Genomic DNA, 23,984 nt, shown 5'->3' on the forward strand with positions numbered 1-23,984 from the left:
TACTGAAGAGCCTCAGGCTTTAGTAAGTCCACAAACATTGAGAGGCCGTTATGCATGACAGTCACTGGTGCTGTAGGAGGTAGTAAACAGAGTACATTACATTTCATTTCATGACCAGCTTTCAATTTCAATGTGATGAGATATATATATATCCTTTACCGTGCAGAATGTGTCATTATATTTGTTTGTACTCATTTAAAATTGTTTAAATTTAATAGTGCAGATTGCTTTAATTAAAATCTGTAAATCAAGAACTTCAGCTGATATTAATTATCGTTGCATTGCCACTAAAGTTTAACTTATTTGGTCATCATCTTAAGACAATAAATCCCTAAACCTAAGCAGCCATTTTTCTTCCATTTATTAAGTTCTTTATAATTAGGAAACTACTCTGGGCTTAAGTTTGTGAAATAAGTCACTTAGAGAAAACATCCAAAGGAGTAAAGGACTGATACAAGGCTAGCATAATTATATTTGGGGTTTGTTGCGAGTCTAATGCCTGTATTTAATGAAATGAACTTTCATCTGGAATTAAACATTAAATATAGAGATATGAATGGTGACATTGCTATTCATCTAAGCCTTGAAAATGACCTTTCCATTGAAAAAGCACAGCCAAGTTACTGTTTCCACATGTGTCTTTGTTTCTTTCGCCACTGCGTGGTAAAAGCTAACAGTTCTCCTTATCGGGGAACTCTGCAACCCAGCAACTTAAACGACAGGGGAACTCTGCAACCCAGTAACTTAAACGACAGTCATTGCAACAGCGCTTTCAGCACCCAGTGAAACCAGATGGGGCAGTCACAGTGTGGAAGACGTCCTATTTGGTAATCTCAGAAAATACATTTAGACCTCTCTAACTCATGGATATTTTAAAAATTTATTAGTTCTGATGAAGTAATGAGAAGAGAAATGTATCTCATACATAAAACTTAAGAGCATGTTATACATAATGACAATTAAAATGTAGTCATTTATTTAGAAAATATGTAACAAGTGATTACCACATACGCTGTGGTATATTAAGGAATAAAAGTAATCATAATCTAGTTGAAAGGATAGGAAATAACTCAGAAAAGATTTGGAGCTACTCTCTAAAATGTATGCTTGTCTATGATTAAAAGCATTTTCCTTCTACCATAATCAATAGAAGAACAAGCCTAGCATATACATTACTGATGTCATGGTTTTCTTATTAATCAGAAATAGTCCTTTGCAACAGATAGTATAGATTTATAACTACTAACAGAAGGAAAGAATGAATAAGACTCAAATGAAGAAGGAAGCAATGAAGAAGCTAAAATCTTGCCAACAGTGGACACTATAGCTTATTTTCTCTTGGCTATTCCTGCTTCCTCCATACAAATATTTTTAAATGCTATCATCATAAATGTATGAGTTTACCACAACTTATCTTGTTTATTAGTATCTAGAGGTTATTTCTAGATATTATTATAAACTAATTTTCAATAATTTAGCCCTGTTAAATTTGCTTCATTTTTTTTTTAATATTGATGAGATTGTCCTTTATATCACTCAATATGGGCTCAAAGTGAAGTCACGCAATTGAAATTTTTATTGGAATTTAGTACTTGAAAAATGTCTCTGGAAAACTATGAAGCTCTTAATTTTGTTGATAGTGTTTCTCACTGTCTTTTCACCTTAAATTCAAAGAAGTTGAGTCAATGTGAAGCTCAATCACAAGAACTTTCTTACACCAAGGCTTAACATATTTTCTTCTTTTCCGTATTCTGACTGATCCCCTCCCATTTCTTTTTTATTGACCTAAGATATGCCTTCTGTTGAAGATCTCACTCTCAAATCTTTTTTTAAATAAAATAATACAAATAAAGTAAACAAGAATAGATTTTTTAATGGAAAATAAACTTCAGTTTAGCAAGAATGTACAATGGTCACATTAAAATTTAATTTAATGGTGGAAAGAAAGGAAGAGAAGAAAGAAAAAAGAAAAAAATGGCCAAGCTACTTTCCAAGAGGCCAGTAAAAACATGAAAATTGTAATTTATAGTGGTTGATGAATTACCCTGTTAGGCTTACTTCTTTTTTTGGGCCTCTGCTAATATTCAGATCAGCCAAATTCTCTGAAATGTCACTTCCTCTGAGGACTTTATTTTAACATTACATGGAATATGAGGTATGGGATATGAAAATGTTTGATTTTTATATCATGCTTTTTCATGTATTATTAAAAATCAAAATCATATTGGGAGAAGATGAAATCTCCAAGTTAACTTGTTAGAAATTCAGAGAGTAAAGCATTTCACCAAGCAAATACTAACAGCAGAAATTAGCATCAAAAAGAACCAAGTATCAAATAAATGTATTTCTTTCTCAAAGAGCAGTTGGGCTTGTGTGCATGTGCCAAGCCAAATCGCTTCTCTGTCAAAGCCTCGATGACTTCCCATTACCTACACAAAACAAAACAATAAATTTCTTTGCTTGATATTTAACAAGGTTTATAATCTGACTTAGTCTGCCTTCTCCTCTCCTTTTCTGCTCTTGCATCCCTACCAGCCTTTCCTTGGGCTCTAGAATCACCACACGATGCTCACTTCTCTGATCATACTGCTTGCATCTTTATCTGTATGCTTTCTCTGATGCCTTTTGTTCTTCAGGCAATGCTCTTCCACACCCCCTCATCTCTGGTGAACTGTGGCCTTTCTTTGGGTCATCAGGCATCTGAACTCCCTTTATAGGAAGCTCAGCTTTCCTCCCATTGCAGAAGAGAAAGATGTCGGATACTTGCTATTCTTTTCCTTTGCAGCATGAATGTCGAACATTCTTGATAGTCTCTGCCTTTTTAATCTGTGGATAGCAATGCAAAAGGCAAGAAACAGGAAGACTTTTTTCTGGTGTCAGAGATGGCTGCTGCAAGAAAAAGTTCCCAAGATTGCATGACAGCAGTATATGGCGGCATGAACAGAAGCTAATTCTCAAAGCATGATTTGGGGTCATACATCTGCCTATATCACCTTGGAGCATAATTCTCTAGCCCTCCCGGAGACTCTTAGAGCTCTTTAATATCCTTCTAACACGTTCCTCTTCTGCTCAAGTTAATTAGAGTAAGTTTCTGAAACTAAAGATCCTGTTTTATACCAAGTCCCTCAAAATCCTTTTCAAATTGTTTAGGGCCCAGATGAAATTCCATCACTTATGGAATCTAAGTGGAAAGAATGTCTTCATTTTATAAAAAATCTATAACTTTTAATGTGCATAATTCCTTACAAAACTTATTACCTGCCTAATAAATATTTGTTTATAAGTTTTATCTTTAGAACTATAGGGTAGGCTCTTTGAAGGCAGAAGCTATGTCACTTTCAACGTATAACCTTACTCACAAAACCTGACAGGAAGAGAATTTGCCCTCATCCTGTGTGAAGAAAACACACCTTAAGTTCTCCCTTTGAGAACAAGTGCGAAGTGATTGACCTCTTGAGAATCTGCAGAGATGTGGAAGATCAGCATGCTTTTGGTCACCCTAGAGGGAGGAGGGAGAGAAGAAAGAGTGATTGTGATGCTTGCTATAGTGCCAAGAGGCATTAGAGTACAGTGGTGAAGAGCATGAATTTTGGCACCAGGCTATCATGTTTTGAATTCTAACCCCATCACTTTACAGATACGTAATCTTGAACAAGTTATTTAACTGCTCTATGCCTCAACTTCCTCCTTTGGAAAATAGGCACAATAATGGCACTTGCCTCATAGGAATTGTATAATGACCAAATATTTTAATATATGTAAAATACATAGACCCATAATAAGTAGTTCCAAGGAAAGTAAATGTTTGGTAACTGTCAGCCAGCACTACTGTGTCTAGTGCTTTACCTAATCTGTCATTCTGTTCCATCACCTTTGCCACTTGTGCTGCTAACCACACCCCTCCCACTACAGCCCTTCATCCTGTGATTCTGCTCTTGGGGAAGCTGCTATGGCCTCAGGAGTTTATAGTCTTCCTATACAGCATTGGTTGGTGAGCTAACCTGGGAACTTAGTGGCCATTGTTTTCATGTGAAGGGAACACATGTTCCAAAGTACTGATATAAAACTTCACTTTTTAAATGTAACTGTTTCATTAGGAAGCAAATTGGTGTGTGGGGGGCTAAAAAATAGGTGTGAGTGTAAATACAGACTGCAAATATGGTACGGTTGAGAGATGAATGTGTTTCTCTCCAAACCTGAATTGGAATTTATGCAAAAGGAAAATAAGATCTTGCAAAATAATATTCAAAATGCTATCAAAGGTTTTTACAAACCCCATTTCTTCCATTAAATAATTTTTAAAGTAATTTGAATTTCATAAGAAATTATTGTGGAAGTTGTTTGTAAGAGGTGAGTTAGGCTAATTTTACTCTAGGTACAAACCATTTAAAAGTATTAGTTTGAAAAAGAAAAGAATTCTGGGCTTTTTTGTTCAAAAAAGAAATGAAAAAGCTGCCAATTCTATCACACTATGTATAAAAGAATCTGTTAAAATTAAAGTCATTACTGACTTTTCAATAAATTTATGGCTATAAAATTCATTTTCATCTTATGCGAAATAATTTTGTAACACTTTTGATGCCAGTTCCTATAATGGTAGGACATTCAGTGAAGAGGAATTATGAAAGAGCAAATCATAAGTTTATCAACTGGACTTCACATGCTCCCCCAATCCTTCATTAAAGATGTCCAGTGACTTCCAAACAAGGTTCTCCCAATTTTAATTTTAAAGCATGGGGTTTTGTTTCCAATTCATTCTACTCCTGATCTCATTTTACCTGCAATGCCCTTCATTCTACTAAAAATTTCTAAAATTTATAAATATTTCACTACTGACAATATAGTACAGATGGAAATTTAACTTTAATGTTCCTGTACAGTTTGGAATTGAGAGCTAGGCATCGGCATTTGTAGTTCTGGTGAAAACAGCTGGTAAACTACATCCTAAATGCCATGTGCCTCCACAGGTCTCCACTCAAAGCTGAGGGTCTGCCAATATGACCGATGATATTCTCTGTAGCCTGTCTTGGTTAATGATCATTAAGAAGATGGTATTTGGCTTTAACGCTGTTGTCACAGTATCGACATTTAGGATGAAGCTATCACAAGGTAACCGTTTAAGAGAAATCATTTAACAATCAAAGAGGTAAGCAAAGGAGAGGCTATCAGTGCACTTCTACTAATTTCACACAAGAAATGAACAAACAACAAAATTATGATGATACTTATACGTACTATAATTTGGGATTTGGGGTTTTGGGGATTTACCATCTTGGGTTTTTGGATACCCAAATTGAGGGAGGAGGAGGGAAAGGAATGCAAAATCTGTTCTGATGCGTTCCTCTGGGTTTCAAAAGCAAGTGGAAAAGAGACAGAGAGAGCGCGAGATCAGCGCCTCCCTGTGACACTCCAGGGAGAAGCACGCACCTGACCAACCAAGTCTGACCTCTGCCAACCTGTCGTAGTACGCTGAATTCACACAACGTGAAAAATGGTTGGTGTTGACTACAAGAAATCTGTCGGTTACAGTTAACCCAGGCACTTTTCAACAAGAACAGTGCATTCTTCTTGTTCACAAAATTACCCAGAAGTGCTGGAAGTTTTCACAGATCTTTCAACAGAAGCTTTGAATGCCAGTTTTCATCATAAGGTTCATTCAGGTAGTAGTTTTAATTAAAAGATTCTTTGGAATTGATAATATTATAGTGAAAGAACATGAATTCTGGAGATAATAATATTTCTCATGAGAAATTAAAACCATTTATAATGACCTACCTATGTGTCTTCTTCCACATTTTCTGCACTCAGGATTTCACGGTATAATAAAGGGACACAAGCAAAAAGATAACTGTAATATAGCGTAAAAAAGGGCTCAAGTAGCTCAGATGCCTTTTAGCTATTTTGGAGGACACAGGAGAGATTCTAAACAAGCCTGGGGTATCAAGAATTACTTTATAGAGAAGATGCTGTCTGAGCTAATGTTGAAGGGTGGGTAAACCTCAGGCATAAGAGAAGGAGCCATGAAGCATACGCCACAGAGGAAGCAGTGTGGCAAAGCCCTGTCAGCAAGAGAGAGAGCAAAAGCATGATCGGGGCACAACGTTTGAAGAAGATTGGTTAGAGATGAGTTTAGGGAAGTGAGCCATTTAGGTTGCTTAAAGTCATTAGAATTTAATTTGGGCAAATAGTGAAGAATCATTGAAGGGTTTTAAGCAGAGGAGGATTTTGCATTAGAAATATCACTTTGGCCGATACGTGGAGGTTGGATTGAAGGTAGACAAATTGGAAACCAGTTAGGAAAATATCATAGTGTTCCAGACTTCAGTGGCAGTAGGACTGGAGAGTGGTAGAGGGAAATAAGAGGAGTCTAGACCAGTGCTGTACGATACAAACATAACAGAGCCACATAAATTCTCTAGTAACCACATTAGGAAAAAGTAAAAAGAACAGGGGAAACTAAGTTTAATAACATATTTAACCCAGTATGTACAAATCATTTCAATATGTACAAAATATTAAAAGTATTGTGATATTTTATATTCTTTTTTTCATATACAGTCATCAAAAGTTGGTGTATATTTTACACTTAGAACACATCTTCTTTCTTTTATTTTTTTCTTCTTTTTTAATTTATTTTTAATTTTAATTTTTTTCGGATGTACATCATATTTCGAATCTTCAGAAGTACTCGATCTTAATTTAAAACTATCTTGATCTATCTAAAACCTCATCTTGATTTAAATTTCATGAAATCCATAGTTGAAAAAGTAATTTCACAAACCCAAGTTGTTCCAAACATACTGTAAATTTTCCCAATAATTAGCCATGTATTAGTTTATATTTAAATTTAAAGTAAATAAAATTAAAACTTCAGTTCCTCAGTCACAATAGCCACACGAGGCTAGTGACTACTGAATTAGACAGCATAAGGTGATTCGAAAGTAAATTTTACAGCTCTTAGTGACACTGTGTCTGGAGTGGTAAGAAAGAGGAAATAGTAACACATGACTTCCAAGTTTTTGGATTGAACAAAAAGTGGTTGACTGTTCTATTTACTGAGATAAGGGAGGGAGTGAGAACTATTCAAACGCATTCTATTTTCTCCTGCTTTCGTTAAACTGAAGGCTGTCCGAGCTGATCCTGTCTTTCTGGAAGAATCCCTGATTGGTTCATTCTCAGTCCTAGACCACGCATTTTCAATAGCAATATTTCTGTGTGTGTGTTTGTGCATGTTGTGCATGTGTGTATGTGTGTGGTACCTATGTTCAGAGAATAGGAATTCTCAACAAGTAGGTCGTGCTCCACCCCTATTCCCCACTACACCCAAGTTTCCAATCTTGGGGATTTCTACCACAATATAAAAACACAGATACACAGAATTATCCAAAGCAAACAAAAAGTTACTCACCCCTATCATCTTGGTAAATATGGAAAAGGAGTTATTTAGTATGAATAGCTCATTTAATAAAGTCCAGGGAAGGATTTGCATTTCTGTTTCAAGAGGACTTCCTACAAGTTTCATAATAAAGATTTTATTTTTCCTTCTAAAAACAAGCATCTCTAAGAAATTCTTTTCTACTTAGAGTCTTAAAAGATATCCAAATCCTTTAAATATGGGAAAACATTTGGACTAATGAAAAAAACTATTGTGTATGTGTCATTTTTCATACCATTTGTATTCAAGAAGCGGTAAAGTTTGATTTTTAATATACTAGAATCAAGATTAAGGATATTTTCTTTAAGTTGGAATCATATATTTTAATAAAATAGTCTTAATTATATAAATAAAAATGTCATTTTTAACATTTATTCTTAGAAAGTTTCAAAAGAAAGATATATAACACTCTTTTGTATCGTGTATATGCTTTATAACCACTTAAAGCTTTAAAAAAATGGAAAAGTTGGATTCTAAAATTATCAACAGTAGACAATTTTTACTCTAGACAAACTTCTAGAATAAATTATTAATCCCATGGTTTACTACCATTGAAAAATTAATTCAATGATTGGTAAGAGTATAGTTCACAAAAACTGATAGGTCAAAAGAATGCTATGAAATGGGTTAATTTTGGTTACTATGTTGTGTTTTTTATATTTCAGGTATTTTCCTTAGTGCTTTAGAAACATTAACTCATTTCATCCTTGTAACAACCCAAGTGCAGGATTTCCCATCATCAGCAGTATCATCTCTACTTTAGAGATGAGGAAAGTGAATCAGGAGAAGATGAGTAACACAGGCAAGCGCGCACATCTGGGAAGCGCCCGAGCCCAGGTTGGAACTCTGGCATCTGGGATCTGAGTCTGGTGCCTTCACCTCCATGCTCTCTATATCACCTTTCTCTCTGCTGCTTAATTTTGAAACCTTTTGATGAAGTTCTTCATAAGGTAATAACTTGGATTTGAATGGCCATACTCAAAGTGTGTTAGTGATTAGAGAAAGATCTTTTACAGTATGCCACAAGACTTCTATACGCACATAGAATTCCCAGTTTTTCCTGATTCTGTCATGTTTAACTTTTTATCTGTGAACTTTGTGAAAAGAAAGAGGGCTTATTTATCAAACTTGTGAATCTCCAAGCATAGGAGTGATGGCTAACATACGAGAGAAAAAAATTAAGGTTCAAAATGGCCTTTATAAAACCAAAATTTTGCCTCGACAAAGTTGACACTCAATTCCTGCTCAGAGACAACAACAAAAATAAAGAACACACAAAACTGAATGAAAAAGACTGTCTTGACAGCAGTTGACTTGGAAAAGCGGTCAGAGTGCTTCGTTGGCCACAGATTCCAGCAACCAGACCAAAGATGATGTCACCTAACGACAGCCACCACCACCAAACCCTTTCTCCAACATGCCAATTACACACTTCTATGTTGCATTAAGAGAAAAAATATTGTTCAAATCAGCTGAGATTTTCTCCTTCATTGTATTCAGCACTAGTCAGACCACATCTACAATAGTGAATCCAGTTCTAGATGTCAGAGTATGGGACAAAGAAGAGAGAATTCAGAATAATTTGACTGGGATACTTTGGAATCTGGTCTGAGTATCATGCCATATGAGAGTGGTTGAAAAATTAGAGAAGGGAAGATTTAATTGAGAACAGAACAGAATTTTTAAATATTAGGAGGTGGGGGAGGTGCATTATGTAAAGAAAGAAATGAATTTATTTTCTCTGATGTTTAAAAGGGCAAATTTAACAGCAATGAGTAGGAGATGCAGGAAGACAGATAACACTGAAGTTCAAGCATGTAAATGTTTATCTTGTGAAGAAATGAGCTCTACATGCCTGAAAGTAAGCAAACACAGGATGAATAAATGTCGGTCTATTTTTGTGGAACTCTCTGACTTGAGAAAGAATTTGGGATTGAACGACCACTGATGCTCCTTCCAACTTTACGATTCTATTAATTAACTTCTTTTCATATCACATCTCTATTTTTTTTTTAAGATTTTATTTTTTTCCTTTTTCTCCCCAAAGCCCCACGGTACATAGTTGTATATTCTTCATTGCGGGTTCTTCTAGTTGTGGCATGTGGGACGCTGCCTCAGCGTGGTTTGATGAACAGTGCCATGTCCATGCCCAGGATTCGAACCCACGGAACACTGGGCCGCCTGCTGCGGAGCGTGCGAACTTAACCACTCAGCCATGGGGCCAGCCCCTCTATTTTATTCTGTACTTGAATTTTTATTAAATGTTACTTCAGCTTAATTAAGCAAACTAAATATTTTTGTCAGTTTAATACCTTTTAATCAATAATAGCATCAAGTGCAAATATGTTATTAGAGAAAAATTAAGTGAAATAATCAGTGTTCAAATAAACTTTTGTCTACAATTAAGATCTTGTGATAATCTCCAAATTTATTTTCTAAATCCCAACACAGTGGAAACTTTTAAAATACGATTGAATTGGCACAAAGAAAAGACAATTGGTGGAGCTTTAGGATACCTTTGCATCTATGAGAGCTTGTCACTAACCAGAAAATCTATTAATTAAAACAATTTACTATTTTATGCTTATCTAACCAGGACTAAAAACTCTTTGCAACACATCTTTGAAAATAGATAGTGCAAGAATCTTCATCTCTCAATGTAGTAGGATAATTGTAGCTTCGAAGACAAGTCAGGCTTTAGCGTAACACCGCTGTTTTCAAAGTGCACTTTTGAATAGTCATTGGCACCTCATCCTTTTGAAATTCTTGTTTAATTTTAGTTATGAAAGATTTTGCTGGATTGAAACTGCCCATGTGATCTTTGCCAAAGGGACTAAAGGCTCTGGAAACAAACGCCAGCTAAACTGATTCCGTTAAATGCAGATGTTCAGCTGAATTTATATCTCAGAACTGAGAGGCAACTCATGACTTTTTTAACAATTGCTCAGAGCTGCAAAAACACACACACACACACACAGAGCTTTTCTCAGAATGCAAAAGGTGACTACTACATAATGCATTTGTGATTTAGCTTAGTTTCTGCAGTTTGATTCTTTTATATTTTAAATGAGATAGGAAAAAGTAGTACTTTCTTTTCCTGGGAACAAGAGACAGCATTCTGTAGCTTACAAATTCCAAATCTGATTTTAATATTGCCCTAACAACCTAAAAAATACAAGCATGGTAAATAATGCTACATGGGGACATTTCCACATATATTCAAATCAAACCCAATATAAAAATATATATTTTCTATGGCTCTGGGAGGCATTTAAAGTGTTCAAATTTTATCTTATTTATTAAATCCATAAATTACTGAATGGTTTAGTGATGTCCAAAACACATAGAATTATTTCCATAGATGAAGAAACTGTAGCCCAGAAATTTTAATATTTATCAAGTCACTAAAATGTTTTTGTTTTGTTTATAATTCTCTATCTATAAGCTGTGATGCCAAGTTTAACTCAGGATGACATACTATGAATGACAAATTACAAAAGGCTGTCACAGCACATGATTGGAAAAGTACTTCATTCTGTTTTCCTCCCCTCCTCCTCCTCGTCCCGCCTCCTCCTCCTCTTCTTCCTTTTCCTCTTGTTCTTTTTCTTCCCCTTACTCCCTCTAGTCCTCTGTGCACTCCTGTCATTCTTCCTCTCCTCCTCCTACATTTTTCGTTAAAAAAAAATGCATGCTGTAAATAGTTTGAATACCCCCAAATTTTCCTTTTATAAATATGTTTTCTTTCTCCGCTTAAAATATTTTGTGAAGATGTAATATTAAATGCAGACCCAGACCAAAGTGTGTCTTTTACATACTAATGATAGACCATCACAGATGATGTATTGCTGTGTTTATAATTTAAATCTTTTTAATACGAAAAACTATATTTAATATATACCTTTGAAGATAATTTTAAATTATTAATCTTAAATAATTTCCAATTTCAATTTTAAAGCTTCATCTGGTGTTAAAAATTGCAAACATAGTTTTTTTTTTTTACCATTTTAAAAACTCTGCCGCAGGTTCTTGTTCTACAGCTCACTCTGTATTTGCTGTCTGCATGTATATGTGTGTGTGCCCACGTACCTTTGTGCATATATCGAACAAACAGTGATAAAAATTTCAGTCCAATGGTTGGAGTTCTAAGCTTATCTGACTATATTTTGATAATATTTAAAATCCCCAATGTATTGACTAAAGATGTGACTTGGCAAAAACAGGGGAACCCTAATTAATTACCACATGGCATTATTGACTATACTATGACAAAATAAAGTTAAAAATTGAGGAACTGAGCATGAAAGGAGAAGTGAGCCTCATCCAGTTGAAATACTTCACTCAGGACTTATCCAAATGGGATCTTTCTCAGTTTTCCTTTGGGGTTGTTCCATGGCAGGAAAGGGGGAAAAAGCAAAATTCTGTCATTGCAAAGTTAATGTGTGAGGGCAGCCTACCCTGCCAAAGAGGTCACAAATCAATGCCGTCTCGTCTCTCATTTTAATGGCCTAGGCAGTTATTCTTTTTAAAGAATGTTCCAGTGACTGGCAAAGAAGAATGAGGAGAAGAAACCAAGAGCACACGCAAGAAGATTTTTTAACTAATGATTTGATGCTAAAATTTTCTCATCCTTCTCACAATTCCCCAGGTTTTCCTTCCATTTTTCAGTAAAGTGTACAAAAAGCTGCAAAACCAGCCTGAGACTTTCCCTGCTGGTGGAGGGAATAATGGGACACTGGCCATGAATGTGTCTGCTTTCATCAGTCCAGAACAACAGAGTATCATTCTGAGGCTAACCATTCCCATCAAAGCTAATCCTTTAATCAGCAGATTGACTGACAGGTGGAAATCTTTAGTGCTAAACAATCTCAACAGTCCATGTGGAGGCTAAGGGGAGTAAAAAAAAAAAAAGAGTTTAAAAGCTGAACATATGGGTTTCCAAATATGGGTTTCACATTTCCACATAAAAGTATTATGCTGGTCTTCTCTGCAGGCAGTGAATGCTTAGGTAAGAAACCAGGAAATGTGCCTCTAGCATTCACATATCACTTTTATTGATATCTATATAGATAGAAAATAGACCCTTCATAAATTATATCCCTAATCTGGCCTCTATGTCAATTATCTTCTACCTTGATTTTTACACCACCAAGTACCATGATTTTCTCAAAAGGCATTGTGAACTTCTTCTAAAATATTCAAAACAAAATTATGTCTCATTTTCTTGATTTTAAAAACTAGACAAAATATGACATCTGAAATTTAGGAGATGGTGGCCATGGGAAGTGAGTGGTAGAGCATCAAAGCAATTGTGTGTGACACCCAGACCTCATGCTGGCCATCCCCACTCCCAGAGTGGCACCTGACAAGGGGGCCCTGTGGTCCTTCAGGGTATTCCTATCTCAAAAATGGAAGAAAAATCAAGTCCTTACTACCCAAAGGAATTGCTTTACGACACAATCATTCTTTCTAAAGTGTAAAAGAAACATTTAACACAAACACAAAATAAAATAGTGATGTTTGCTGGTAATTACAGGTCCCTTTTGGCTTTCCTAAAAGACACAAAACACACAGTGCTAGACTGTGGGTGCATCAGGGAAATGGTGTGGCACTCTTTGTGGGTGGTGGCACAGCTAAGTTTGAGTCAAATAACGGTCTTCTACAGCCGGTCTTCTTATTTTTTTTAAAGGTAAATATACTTGGAGGAACAACCCTACATGATGGCAGAGAAAGTGGTTGCTATGTGGTAAGATTTGAAAGACATCTACCTATTTATCCAAAAATAGTTCTGCCACCAGCCTGGGGTGTTACCAGAAAATTTCTTACCATTCCTTTGGGACATTATCTCCAAAGTGTGTATTGAAATGCAAACGTATTACCTGACAGCTCTTACATATTAATCCATTATCATATTAGGAAGAATTTGTTTATTTGCCATGCAAGACAATTTAGGTGAGAGCAAGAAAACTGGGTTCAGGAGCAAGGAAAATTAGAAGGAGCAAGATGCCCTTTGCAGAAAAGCCCTGGGGGGCAGTGAGCACCTGGATCAGAGAGTGCTGAGAGGGACAAGGGAGAGTTAGTGGGGCAGGAGAGAATGGCACGAGTTATGCTGTGGATCCCTGATCCAGCTTTCCAGTCCTATATTCTAAAACGAGTTCTACCTCCTCACAACTTGCAAAATCCTTGTATTTTACCACCCATATGATAGGTGTCCTGTACTTCCTCATCTTGGTGGTGGTTACATGTGTTTGTCCTTCGCCTATTTTAAATTTTCCAGGCTCTGTCCTTAAAAATCTCAGGATTCCCACAGCTCCTAGCAGAGGCCTTGTACCTAAGTGCTACACTAATACTTATTAATAAATGAATAAAACTAATGCAATGGTGATGGTTACACTGAGATTGTAGCAAATGTGGAATCAGATTTTCACACAATCCAGGCAAGGGTGTAAAAAAATTGGTGATCGAATTGCTTACCTGACTAGTTATCACAACACATTCTATGCACTCACAGGATACCATTACTTTGTCCACTTATAGGATTTTTTGTGTTTGCTTTGTTTTCATCTGTCTCCCTGACTGATCTTTGTATTATGAGATAAATAAGACCAAAACCTATTCATCTTTTTAATTCCTTTTACATCAGTTATAATATCTTTTCTCCCTTTCTCTCCATTCCACCAGACGCCTCCACCCCCACCTCAGCATCTCTGACCATATCTGACACATAATACCACAGAATCATGAGAAGGAATGAAAGGAGAGAAAAGGAAGAAAGGGAGGGAAAGAATGAAAGGAGAGGGTGGGAATCAATAGGAAATATATTTACAATCATTTAACTTTTTCCTCCAAGGGAAGCTATGAGAAATGATACTCACGTGCTAATGGTGTCTTGGTTACTTGGCCATCTCGTGAGGAAGGGGCTGCACACGTGAGTGATTGTTCAGCTGAGTTGGACATGTTGGGGGCAGGAAGCAGCAGTGCAGGAGGGATAGTTTCAGGGTCATGCCAGCAATTTTACGTCTCTTTCATCTCATTACCACTCTTCCAGAATGGAATTCTTTATATGATTGTATCATGCCAACAAATTCTCTTACTTTGTAGATTAAACAGGCTTGGATGTGAATGTGCCCTTCTCCTGGGGAGTTCTACAAAAGATTACTGAGAAATTGGAGCTACATTTCATGAAGGTCTTAATTCATCCTATTTAGATAACATTATCCTACCTCAAATTCTGCTTTTAGCTACAGAAGTGGAACAAGTCCGTCTAGTCTTTCAGAGATATTGTTGAGAAACTGTTTATTTTGTTAAGGTCTATGATTCCATGGGTCATTAACCATGCATGCAGCTACTGTACAAAAACTGCCCAGGCAGCAACTTTTCTAAATAGGTCCCTGGAATAGCACCATTGTCCTTTGGTCTTTCATGACAGTGCAGTTTCACTGGCTCTTTAAAGCACAGCCTGGAAGCCTGTGTTTTGCCTATGCAAGACATCAAGCTTCTGTACACAGGGTTGGTTTTGTCAAACTTATTTTTGCTCAGCCTGTAAAAGCACACAATGGTCTATACATTAGGTAAAGCCTTTATGTTATTCATTTTTCTATTCTCAAGTACATAGAGCCTAAAGATGATAGGCATTCAATAAACACTGAATGAGTATACTCGTAATTGTGAGTAAACCAAAGCCTACAGACTTTTTTCCCAGCAACCTCATAGTAGGTTTAACAAGTACGGACTTTGCAGTCACATTTGGAAAAGGCTCACAAGAGGGAAGTGATAATTCACATATCAGGACCTGTAGTTTCTCAGCATAAGATGTGTATTCTGGGATTCAGAGAGTTCAGAACAATTTTAGAATTCTGAGCAGAACTGACTGTTCCTGATTTTGGTGAAGTGTGTTACAATTTTAGGGGGGACTCATGGGAGCCATTCAGAGCCATGAAAGGATTGAAAGCCTAACATGGGGGCGGTTTCAAAGAAGTGCAATGTCATCATTTATAAAACCTCTTTTGCTTCATCCCTACATCCCAAGAAACCTGAGAGAAATGAAATTATATCTATAAAACAAACAAACAAAAACTGCCTGAGTTTCTCAGGAAAAATTTTTAACTCTGCTACACTTTTTCAAATGTGCTTCTGAAATTTTACAAGATTTGTGCAAGTGCAGACAGAATGCTCCCAGCCTGGCAACAGGTATTCATGTGATGATTCAGCAGTTTTCAGCTCCAGTGAAATCAACACTTCATAGCCTTCAGCAATGCTCGTGCTTATAATGCATAAAAATAAGGAAAATACGGTACGGTATAACTATAAAGGACAGAATACTTTCTATCATTCCCTGGAGGCTAAGAAATCTTCCGGAGTTGAATAAAATAAAATTCTGTGTTAGGAAATAAGCTTCTCTTGTGACATTTCAGTTTTTAGTAAATGATTGAGTAAAGTTGTTTTCTTTTTGCCACCCTGTAAAACTATGGTCACTTTCTCCTTCTCAATTAGTTGTTCGACAAATGAAGTAAAGGTCTATTGAAAACGTCTGATTTTGTGTTTAGTCTCAAAGGACAATGGTTTCCACAAGCGCAAAATGCCCTGAAGTTTCATATGGCTTCTTTTGGACAAAAAAAAAAAGAGTGTGAGGGGCTGGCCCAGTGGTGTAGCAGTTAAGTCCCGCACTCTGCTTTGGCAGCCCAGGGTTTGCCAGTTCGGATCCCGGTGCAGACCTACACACTGCTCATCAAGCTATGCTGTGGCAGGTGTCTCACATATAAAGTGGAGGAAGATGGGCATGGATGTTAGCTCAAGGCCAGTCTTCCTCAGCAAAATGGGAGGATTTTTGGCTGCTGTTAGCTCAGGGCTAATCTTCCAAAAAAAAAAAAAGACTCTGAGCTACCTCGAAGAGCCTGAAACCAGCAATCATCCAGCTCTCTAAAGGAATATTCCAGGTAGTCTCCTTGGTAACAAATTTGGTAAAGAGTCTATTAACGATTTCTGATGTGTCACTAAGAGTAAGTCAGGATTCTTGAGGAGTTCTCACAATTATTCTTAGAAAAAAATAGATCACTGGTTTTGTGTAAAACTGGGATTTATGTCATTGCTTCTGAAGATAATTACAAGAAAGCAGTGTTCTATTTTCTTCCATGGAAGTCATTCATTCTCAACCTACAGAAGCCAATTTTTAGGCACATGATTCAAAGACTCAAAATAATTTCATAACATGGACACACAACACATACACAATTCTAGAGAGAAGTACAGAGGGAAAAAAGGGAAGAAACTTTATACAAGCAAAATATTATCTAAATATACTCTTTGTGAACAAAATTACACTTGCCAATGTAAAATTATAATAAGAAAACCTGAGAGAAATAAACAAAAGTATTCAATCTGTTGAGGCAGTTCAGTAAAGTTATAAGATTAAAAAAACTCTCCTATGCCAATGTCTAGATAAATACATAATAGATGCTTATCATTTATACAAAAGAACCAAGAATATAAAACACTTAGCACTCCTGTTGACCCAAACTAAAATATATAAAGAAAAGTATTAACCTTTGCTGATAAGCTTAAAATTTTTATATTATATTCATTGACAGGAAAACTAGTTAATGTAAGATGTCAATTCTTTCCAAGGTAATGTATCGGCTGTGTGAAATTTTAATTCAAATTCAGGAAGGGGAGGGAATATTTTGAATGACTAAGAATTTTCTTGGAAAAGACAAGTAGTTACTGTGTCCTGCTCCTATTAGATCTCAAGGTGTAATATAATCCCTGCTAATCACAGCAATATAATTTTGGCAGAAGAACTGTTGCCAGGTAAAATCAACACAACAAATAGAGCAGAAAATAACCTATTGCAGATAATAGTTAAATGTATAAGAAAGGTGAGATCACAAATTTGTGGGGGAAAATAATTATTCATTAAGTGGTACTAGGACAGTGATTCATTATTTGGGAGGAAAACAGAGACTTCCTTTCTAATTTATATTAAAAAAATTTGTATGGAGCAAAATATATAGGTAATACAAAGCCACTAAAAGTAGAAAGAAGGTGTGTGTGTGCATTATCAGAACTTGGGTTAAAATAATACTTTTTAAACAAAATTAATGAAAATAATAGAACCATATATAATGATGGATGTGAACTGGACTTACTATGGCATTCATTTTACAATATATACAAATACCGAATCATTACATTGTACAACCGAAACTAATGTAATTTTATGTCAACTATACCTCAATAAAAATACTAGTAATAACAATAAACAATAATTTATCAAAAACTTTTTGAATATCAAGAAATATGATTAAGCAAAATCAAAAGGGAAAAACAGAAAAATTTCTAGTAAATATAACAAAAATATAGCCAATAGGAAAAATATATCCTAATAGAAGACCGATAAAATAATTGTTAAAGAAAAAATGCAATATCCAAGGTATATAAAAAATATTTAATCTCATTGATAATATATACTTGATAGGTATGTAAATTTATATAACTCTAATAGAAAAAATTGATGGCAATGTATACAAAAAGTCTTAAAAATTATCCTACCCTCTGACAGAGTAATTCATTCTAAGAATACATTTTAAAGAAATAGAGAGAAGGGTAGAAATTTACATTCAATGAGAACCCACTTATATACTAAAAGAAACTAGGAAGAAAACTTGCATCTCCAAAATACCAGAATATTTATAAACCCTATAAAATTTTACTCAGCAGTTAAAAAATTTTTTTCACAGAATACAGAATAATATTAGAAAATTCTCATAACAAAAATGTTAAGAAATGCAAGAAATAAAATGGCTTACATAATAGGGTTTTCAATATTATTTTAAAGTTGTATATGTACAATATATATCTGTCTCTATAAATGTATACATATGTATATTTACATAAATATGTGTATATGCATTTTGTATGTATCAAACTTACAAAAATACACATTTGAACAAATGCCTGTTGTTATGGAATGAATTATGTCCTCCCAAAATTCCTATGTTGAAGCCCCAACTCTCCAACCCCCAGTGTGACTGTGTTTGGAGACAGAGCCTCTAAAGAGGTAATTAAAGTTAAATGAAGTCAAGGGTGGGCTCTAATCTGATCTGGCTGGTGTTCTTGTAAGAGAAGGAAGGGAAACTAGAGATCTCTCTCCACATGCTCACAGAGGAAAGGCCATGTGAGGACGCAGGAGAAGACAGCTGTCTGCAAACCAGGAGGAGAGCTCTCACTAGAAACCAACCCTGCCAGCACTTTGATCTTGGACTTCAAGCCTCCTGTGGGAAAATAAATTTCTGTTTTTTAAGCTTCCCAGTCTGTGATATCCTGTTATGGCAGCCAGAGCAGATTAATACATCTGTGTATAAGGATTTTTCTGAATTGTTCTCAGTACCTAGGGAATTCCTAGAGAAGGCTGAATCCATGTCTTGGGCAGTGATGAGTTTCAGAGGTACACAAATTTCTCCAAAACCTCTACGGTAGGGCAATTTACTGAGATATATTTTGCTGTGTACTTATTACTGTAGGATACCCCAGAAAATGAAAATGTAATTATCATCTTTCCACATCCCCCTCAAAAAACCAACCTTTATTTTCCAGAAATCTACCTTTCTTTTCTTGGTCTAAAGCCTACGTTCAGAATGGTGAGAGAGCTGGCTTTCGAAGAGATGAGAGCTCCCACCTAGGAAGGAAACGGGTAATTTGTGTTTCACAAGAGATGGAAAACATTTTTCTGTTCATGTCAGCAATGAGGAGTAGGAGGATCCTAACTGGGTTGGTTGGTTGGTTGGTTTCTGGTGTGCACAGAGTGTCCAGAAGAACACTGGTATGATGCTTTCTTCCCTGAGGAGACATCTTTTATCTCAATTGCTGACTTCATAAACTCCTATTCATCCTTTTTGTATTAATCCTCCCAGAATCAGAAGACAGGATAGTATTAAATTTGCATTAAAGAAAACGATTGAATGAAAGGAAATAATAAGGGATTCTGCTAAGGCTGAGAGACTCATTAGACCCCAATGCAATTCCAAGGGGAGGGGAGAGGAAGAAAAGACTGAGTGGTAGCCTGGCAGTCTAAGGAAGTCTGGGGAAAGCCTTCTAGGAGTCCTTGAGTCAAAGTCACTCTTAGTTTCCCTGCTGCACACAGTCAGAGCATTGGCACCATTGAAGCCTGGCCTCTGCAAAGGAGAGCAATGGATTTCAAAGTGCATCAGCTGTGGCTCAGAGTCAATTGCCTCCCTGTGCTGGGAGGTCTGCATGCCATTCTCATGGCTCTCACTTTCTTCAAAGCCAATGCATCATTCACTTCTTCCTGAAGCTTTCCCAACACCCCTGGATAGACCTAATTCTTCTTAGCTCTACAGTAGCACTATTCTAGTCTAGCAATACAGTCTCTTCTGGTAGTACACTACTCCTCCCAGGTAGAAGTATTTGTTTAGGAGTCTCTCTTTCCTACTGGGCTGTGAGATATTTGAGGAGAAGGGCTATGTGTTTTCATCATCCTAGCCTGAGGCCATGCACAGTGACTGGAAAATCATAGAGATTGAATGTCACTAATTTGGTGAAATGATCTCTTGTATTATCTTGTTACCAATTGAATTTACACACTTTTCTTATTTACAGTAGGTCTTGTAACCTCAACCAGACCACAGGCTCCTTGAAGACAGCAAGAAACAGTTTATGTATTGTTTTAACCTTTAATTGTGAAATAATTTCAAATTTACACAAGTTGCAATAGTATAAGGAAATCCAGTATACCCTTTGCTCTCATGGATTGTTAACATTTTGTCACATTTGCTGTATCATTCTTTTTTGTCTCTCCTATCTATATCTATGTGTGCATGCATATATATACACATATATATTGACAGAGATAACTATTATAGACAGAGATAATTACATACAGAGAGAGAATTATAATTTTTTTAGCCATTTGCAGATTTCCTGCCCCTTTATCCCTAACTGCTTTAGTGCATATTTCCTAAGATAAAAGATATTCACTTTTATAAGCACAGTAAAATTTGAGTTTAACATTTATATAATAATAATGGATATATTTTATTCAAATTTCACCAATTGTCCCAATAATGATCCTTGTAGGAATTGTTTTTCTGATTCTGGATCCAGTCCAGCATCACATTTGTGTTCAGTTTTTCATTTTCTGTGATCTGCTTTAGCATGGAAGCATTCTTCATTTTTTATAATCAGAGTATTATAATTATTTCTGTACCTCGCTTCCCTGAATACAGTGTTACAGCAAATGCACAATAAACGTTAACTAAATATTTTTGTTCGCATATGCAGCTATGAATCATAGAGACATATAGGTGCCATGCCAAAATTATTTCCTCCTTTTCTTTATATTAAAATAAAAACTCAACGGTGTCCATCAATTTTATAACCAATAATCCTACATTACTTTTTCAATACGACTATGAAAAATCAAGTGTATTTTCATTCTACAGAGAACATCTTCAGGGAAATGCAATGAGCTTAAAATATGATGCTATTAGCCTGTTCTAACCGCTTCAGTGGGCTAAAACTCAGCATTCATGCACATGAAGACTTTCACATGAGGCAAGTTTAATAGAAAATGAACAAACCACACAATTTAAGAGTGTTTGTGGAGCATTCATTCAGGACTGAAATACTGATGACTGGCTTCTACATTATTACACAGCTTTTATTTAATAAATTGTATTTTCTATCATCCATGCAAATTAGTACATCTCAATGTGTAAAGTTAATTTAGCAGTTAAACAAAATGCACAGAAAATAATTCATATAGTGAAATACCACGGGGTGGGTTTCAGATGATAAATGGACTTGAGTAAAGAAGTTAGAATTGGTACTGGAGGTTCTAGCCAGGGAAATAGTCAAGAAAAAGGAAAAAAAGACACCCAAATTGGAAAGGAAGAAGTAAACTATCTCCATTTGCAGATGACATGGTTTTATAGAAAGAAAATCCTAATAAGGAACTTGTATCCAGAATATGTAAATAACTTTCAATAATAAAAATACAATTAAAAACGGGAAAAGCATCTGAATACTCATTTCTCCAGGAAAGATATACAAATGGTCAATAAGTGCATGAAAAGATGCTCAACACCACTAATAATTAGGGAAATCAAGTCAAAACCATAATGAGATACCACTTTGCAAGTATTAGGATGGTTATAATCAAAAAAACGGATAAGGAGAGCATGTGAAGAAATTGGAACTCTCAATATAGTACTGGTGGGAATGTAAAATGATGCATCCCTTAATGAAATGGCATTTCCATAAATGATTAAACATAGTTACCATATGATGCACAATCCACTTCTAGGTATATATCTGAAGAAATGAAAACATACATCCATACAAAAACTTGTACACAAATGCTTATAGCAGCATTATTCATAATAGTCAAAAAGCAGAAACCCAAATGTCCATCAACTGATGAATGAATAAATAAAATATATTATATTGATCAATGGAATATTATTTAGCAATAAAAAGAAATAAAGTACTGATACAAGCTACAGCATGGATGTGCCTTGAAAACACTATGCTAAGTGAAAGAAGCTGGTCACTACAGATCACATTTTACATGACTCTTTTTATATGAAATTTCAACAACAGGCACAGCAAGTAAAGACACAGGTAGATTAGTAGTTTCCCGGGGCTTGGGAGAATGAGGGGGATTGATGGGTGATAGTTGAGGGGTTTGGAAATCCTGTCTGGAATAATGAAAATGTTCTGAAATTGATTGTTGCGATGGATGCACAACTCTGTGAACATACTAAGAGACATTGAATTACATGCTTTAAATGGATGAATTGTATGATATGTGAATTCTATCTAAAGCTGAGAGCGAGAAGGAACCAAAGGAGAACTCTGTAAGATGATAAGATCTTACGTAAATAAGCCAAAGATGACCTCTGTGTAATAGCCCCTAGGTCATCTGTTTCCTCACTGCAGGGTGAGACTTGTTAACTCAAAAACTGGCCAGTGCTAAGCTCAAATTTTTACACCTAGAATTACTTTAAAAAATAGTTCAAACAAATTTTTAGCCATTTAGAGCCTGACTACTTTGCATGCCCACAAAACTTCCCCCAACAGCAGTCATCTATTGATAAAATAGGGCCTTGCAGTTGTAAGGCTCCAAGTCTCTACTGCCCTTTAGAGCTCTCTGACCCAGAGACTCCCACTGTGCTGCGGAGCAACATCATCCAGACATAAAGTCATCCTCTTGGATCTCCCTCCCTCCCTGAGTCCCTTGCCCTCCTCCTCTTCTAGGTAGTGGCCTTCTTACCATAAGCCTCTAGACAGTCTCATGCTGTGAGGGACTTCCCCTCTCATGTGACCCTATCCAAGCACCACCTAATAAACCTTGTTGTGTGTTTCTACTTCTCTTGTCATATCTTTTTCCTTGATCAGGCCCAAAATCTCTCGGACTTCCTATAGAAGGTAAGCTGGCCTTGGATCCCAGGACTAGAGGAATGGTACAACAAGCCTTTATGTAATAGAAGAGGGCCACCCACAACCTGCGTTTTCCAACCCTCAACCTATCAAAAGATCACAGCCCACGCAGGCTCATTTGTCTGTCAGGTCAAGCAAAAGTCTGTCTGACAGCATTGGGTGAGCCTGACGCCACCGGCAAGTAGGATGACTTGGGAGCCCTGACAGTAATAAGCAGCCAGGAACAACACTCTCTTTCCTTGCCATTCCTAAGATTTCCTCATTCTGTCAAGAGATAGCAGGCAAAACTGTTAAGGTGCCCTGAATTCACTTGAAGTAGTAAAATGTTGATACCGGTAATTGTTAGTAATCATTAGAAAAACTACACAAAGAGATACACTCAAAAGCACTGTATATAAATCAAGCTGGATTCTTCTGGTTCAAGTAACCTACAGAAGACAAAAAAAGAGAAATAGAGGAATGAGAACTCAAGGAAACAAATGCAAAAAATAATAATAAAATAGAAGACTTAAGCCCTAATATAAGAATAATTATATTAAATCCAAATGTTTTAAGTACAGGAATCAAAAGACTGAGACTAGCAGAATCAATAAATAATATGACCCATCCATATGCTGTTCAAATTCAATGACATAAGTATGTTGAAATTAAAAGGATGAAAAAAGATATACCATGCAAACATTAATCAAAAAAAGCATGAGTGGCTATATTAATATCTGATAATGTAGACTTTAGAACAAATAGAATTATTAGAGACAATGAAGGATATTGCAGATTGATAAAAGGATCAATCCACCAGAACGAGATAATGATGCTAAACGTATATGCACAAAAACAAGACTCTCAAAATACATGAAAGAAAACTGATAGAGCTGAAAGGAGAAATAGACAAATCCACAATTATATAGTTGGGGACTTCAATGTCCCCTCTCAGCAGCTGATAGAACTAATAAAGAACAAAAAGGATACAAAAGATCTGAACAAAACACTCAACTAATAGGATCTAATTGACATCCATCGAATACCCCACCTAACAACAGCAGAATATGCTTGGTGCCTGTGGATCATTCATCAAGAGAGACCATATCCTGAGCCA

At 36.0% G+C, this 23,984-nt stretch overlaps 1 long non-coding RNA gene across 1 annotated transcript; it reads right to left on the minus strand.

Moving 5' to 3' along the window:
• Positions 1-439: 439 nt before the first annotated feature.
• LOC103563487 (uncharacterized) lies at positions 440-14,702 on the minus strand. The gene is made up of 3 exons (XR_547896.2): positions 14,308-14,702; positions 3,411-3,499; positions 440-2,429 (listed from the first exon to the last, which is right to left on the minus strand). It is a non-coding gene; the product is annotated as an uncharacterized lncRNA (long non-coding RNA).
• Between the last annotated feature and the right edge of the window lie 9,282 nt (positions 14,703-23,984).

This window comes from Equus przewalskii, chromosome 9, assembly GCF_037783145.1.
Source record: "Equus przewalskii isolate Varuska chromosome 9, EquPr2, whole genome shotgun sequence".
In the NCBI taxonomy this organism is placed as follows: domain Eukaryota; kingdom Metazoa; phylum Chordata; class Mammalia; order Perissodactyla; family Equidae; genus Equus; species Equus przewalskii.